General features: G+C 42.8%; 1 long non-coding RNA gene across 1 annotated transcript; it reads right to left on the reverse strand.

Annotated features, from left to right (window-relative positions):
* Positions 1–645: 645 nt before the first annotated feature.
* LOC139310959 (uncharacterized) lies at positions 646–3,838 on the reverse strand. The gene is made up of 3 exons (XR_011599911.1): positions 3,795–3,838; positions 2,532–3,230; positions 646–873 (listed from the first exon to the last, which is right to left on the reverse strand). It is a non-coding gene; the product is annotated as an uncharacterized lncRNA (long non-coding RNA).
* Between the last annotated feature and the right edge of the window lie 505 nt (positions 3,839–4,343).

Raw genomic sequence — 4,343 nt, forward strand, 5'->3', positions numbered from 1 at the left:
GATAAATCTTCCCCTCTGGCACCAATGCCTCTCAGGAATTATGACAGAGCTGGGCACATTCCTAGGGAGACACTTCATTGCCATTCCTCTATCTAAGCTCTAAGGCTAGAGTCACACTGGAGTGCTGTGACAATCTGTAATTGTTGGCACATGGCAGGCAGCACAGTCCACACTCGGCTGTGTTCAGAATCAGAGTTTGTCTCCTCCCTGTGGGGGGGAGGCTAGACTGTCCTTTTGCCCTGGAGAACCAGAGGTGTGACAGCTGTCCCATTGGCTTGTCAGATTTTCAAGCATGCCCAGATTCAAACCATCATTCCTTGGTCCTTGGCTATAGTTCTTTTACAGCTCAGGCAACACTAGGCTGAGTCACAGAAGTATAAAAGAGGGGCAGGTTTTTAAAATAAGAGTTGCACATGAATCAGCTTCTGAGAAATGCTTAGACTCAAGAGGTGGCATTTCTCTATCATCTATTGTCAACGGTTCAACTAACAAATCCAAAAGAAATAGATACCCTCGGGATCTTTGAATTCCCAAAAGTATAATTTTATTGAATACATCATCTGGGAACTGCAGAAGCAAAACCAGCTCTGGTTTTCCCACTGAAATGCTTGTTTAGTTAAACAATAGATTCCTTTTCTCCCCATCCCTGGGTGTTCACATGGTCCAAGTATAAATCTTCCTTTTGTTATGGGATCAGTCCATGTTTCCGTCTAACACCTGCAGTAGTGACCTTGGTGAGGTTCAGGCTCTCACAGTCCTAGATGAAATCTTAGTATTCCATTTCCCCTCTCCCTCCTCCCGTTTGAATGGCAAGTTGAAGACTGATAGAAGCTCAGAAGAAGTAAAGCGATTCAATCTTGACATGCCGACCCCCTGGAGGAAGAGTAGACCGAGAAGAATATCAAACATAGATTAACATTGTTACTCACAAATCTTTAGCTCTCAAATCCCCCTTTGGACATTGTGGGTATCTAGCATGGAACCTTCTGACTACTTCTTCTGCCCTGACATTATGGGCAGCAACCCACTCAGCATCGGCTGAGAGATAATCTTTCCACTGCACTAAGTATATGCAGTGTACATACTTAGTGCAGTGTACAAATATTGTACTCAAGACACTAAAATGTCTTGAGTACAATATTTTTTTGATTTCATATTGTTCCTAACCTCCCACTATAACAGGAGGTGGCAGCTCTCTTTCAACTTGCCTTAACTTAAAGCCTTGAAAGGGTTTTAATAAACTACAGTGGAACACTGGATGGATTCAATAAAGCACCTTTGGCAACTATAATTCCACCATGATCGGGTTTATGATCTGAACGATTGGGAAAGGCCCTATATTGGGTTGCTGGTTTGAGCTCCGAGCTTGGTAATTTGGTTGCAAATGTTTCATCAACATTCAAGGAGACATTGTCAGTGCACTTTGAATTGTACCTTTTCATGTGATGCAGATTAGTGTGGATGTTTGTTTTATGTAATCTGCATCACATAAAAAGATATTTAAAGGCCAGTGCTCGGATAGATGAACCCAATTCAAAATGCACTGACAATGTCTCCTCGAATGGTGACAAAATGTTTGCAACTCCGAGCTTGGCCCAACTATCAACCCGAGCTACTTATATTTAAATACATTTCAAGGCCTATGTACTTGGGACCCAGCTTCTTACAAGGTTGCCTCAACTTTAAGTATTTCATAGGTAGGTATACTTTATCCCAACTCTAAATTCCTTCTGAGGGACTCTTCTCTGATCAGCTTATTTCTTTTGCATCTCTCTGGCCTATTCAGTGCCTTTTGCACATTTCCCCAGGCAGGTTTTAGGGTGCCCATCCATTCAGCTAGTGTTACTGAAGAAGGAGACTCCCTCAGAAATTCTGGCATTGGTACGAACTTAACTCCTGTGGCTGCATTAAATAGGGTGAACCCAGTGCTACTATGTACCAAATTATTATAAGACACTTCTGCGAAAGGCAGGAGTTCCGCTCAGTTGGTCTGCTGGTAATTCACATAGCAATGTAAATATTGTTCTACTATTCCATTAGTTCTCTCCTCCTCCCCCATCCCCCGTTAGTGCTCGGATGGAACCCCGAGCTAAGCCCTTGGGAGGAACCTATTCACTTAGTGAACTCCTGCCAGAACTTCACAGTGAACTGTGCCCCCCCCCCACCCAGTCTAAAATGATGCATTTTGGAACTCCATGCAGCCGATAAACATGTTGCACAAACATCTTGGCAAGACTTCAGGCTGAAGGAAGTTTTGGATACACAATGAAATGCGCTTGCTTCGAAAACAGGTTGACCACTGTCCAAATTACAGTATTCCTGGTGCTCTCAGACAATTCCACAATAAAATCCATGGCGAGCTCTTCCCGTGGCTGGTTAGGGTTGGCCACCAGCTGCAGCAGCCTAGGAGTCTTCCCTGGTAAGCTTTTCATGAATATGCACACTGGGCAGCTTGCCACATAGCTTTCAATGTGTTTCTTCATGTTGGCCACTAGAATTGCCTCCTAACCAAGTGAAGGGTTTTTACAAACCTGAAGTGGCCTGCCAGCTTCACATCGTGGCTTCTTTGTGTAGGATCAGGGTTCTCTGGTTGGCTGGGACATACAGTTTTTCTCCCTTCCAAGCCAGGCCTTCTCTCATCGTCAATTCTTTCTTATGATCTCTGAACCACTCATCTTCCTCCAGGGCTTCCCTCAGCTGCCATTTCAGAGCATCATCAGTCGGCTGAGGAGCAGCTAGCAGCTGTCGCTTTGCTGAGACCTGTGCCGCCAGTTGCCAGGAGGGGATGACAGAGTTAACGATTTCCTCCCAGGTGCTCATATATTGGGGCATTTGTGAGAGCACATCTGCAAGGAAATTCTTCCTCCCTGGCAAATACCGAAGAATGAAATTGAACTGATTAATTTACTGAGCCCATCGTACTTGTTTGGGGGAAGTTTCCTCGGGGCTTTCAGGGCCTCCAAGTTCTTCTGGTCTGTCCACATTTCGAAGGGGATTTTGCTGCCTTCCAGAAACTGCCTACAGGTCATCAGCACCCATCTAATAGCATAGGTCTCTTTTTCCTATATCGCCCAATGCCTTTCAGTGTCAATCAGTTTTCGGGAAGTGTAGGTGCAGGGCTGGAGTGTTCCCTTCTCATTTCTTTGGAGCAGGACGGCCTGCACCACATTTTGGAAAGCTGATCCTCTTAGATCCTTCCTCAATTGTCCTACTGTGACAAATTCATGACACTAAGAACAAAGAACCAGCAGAGTTATCCATTAGAGCAGAAAGAAGTAAAGACCTAGAAAAATACACTTGAGTCTATTTGAGAACTTATTCTCTGGCAACAAGTACAGACCAGAAATTATCTAGAACAGATGTGTCCAATGAGGAGCCCCCAGGCCACATGCAGCCCAGGACAGGTAGTAAAGCAACCCCCACAAGGTTGTAAATTTTTATCATTATGAGATTTATATACATTAACTGTTTTATATTTTATATGCCGCCCAAGACAATTTCTCTTCATTAAGTTCAGCCCAGGCAAGCGAAAAGGTTTGACAGCCATGATCTAGAAGGATATGAAATAAGCCACAGCTAGCTGTAACCACAGTGAGACTGGCTTGCTTAAATATTGTATATTTAATCCATATTAAATATAAATATACTTAACATTCTAAAATACATCTAATGTTTGTCGGGGAAGTTAGTGAGAGAGGATCCTCTCTGCATATGTTTCCTGATGATGTCAAGATGAGATAGACTCAAAATGAACATTCAGAGAAGAAACTGGATGTTTAAAACAAAGTTCATACCTGTTGTTATAGTCCTACAGTTCCTTCTCTGTATCAAAGTTGCCCTGTCTTTGTTTCCCAAACAGGCACTTGGTTCTCATGACATAAGTAGATTAATGCACTCAGGAGATAATTTGTCAGGCTGGATCATTATGATAAAAACTGAAACTAATTCATTAAAAGGAGCACAGCTCAGTGGTTAGTCCTGCCCTGCATGTTCAGTCCTGATAGAGTTGGAAAAAATGCTTACTTAAGAACCCATCTGGCCAAGATTCACACAATACAATAAAGTATGTTCTGCTTAATTGTGGATGTAAAAGAAACCACAATTGTCTAGGTTCAAATACTACAAATCATGCTTTGCAGAGCCAAACATTTAATTCATACAACATGCCAAGTCAAAAATTAAACAAACTATGTGTTGGCTTAATGTGGTGCACAGATCCAGCCAGTTAAATCATAAAGCCAGTTAATAACACATTATGATATTAAGGGCTATGGAATTAGATAGTCCAACCACCTCTCAGTGTGTAAGATAGCTTCCCTCTGTTTCTTAGGATGGAGAGCTAG

Source organism: Pituophis catenifer, unplaced genomic scaffold, assembly GCF_029215685.1.
Source record: "Pituophis catenifer annectens isolate HBS135680 unplaced genomic scaffold, rPitCat1.0.hap2 SCAF_2, whole genome shotgun sequence".
Lineage (NCBI taxonomy): Eukaryota > Metazoa > Chordata > Lepidosauria > Squamata > Colubridae > Pituophis > Pituophis catenifer.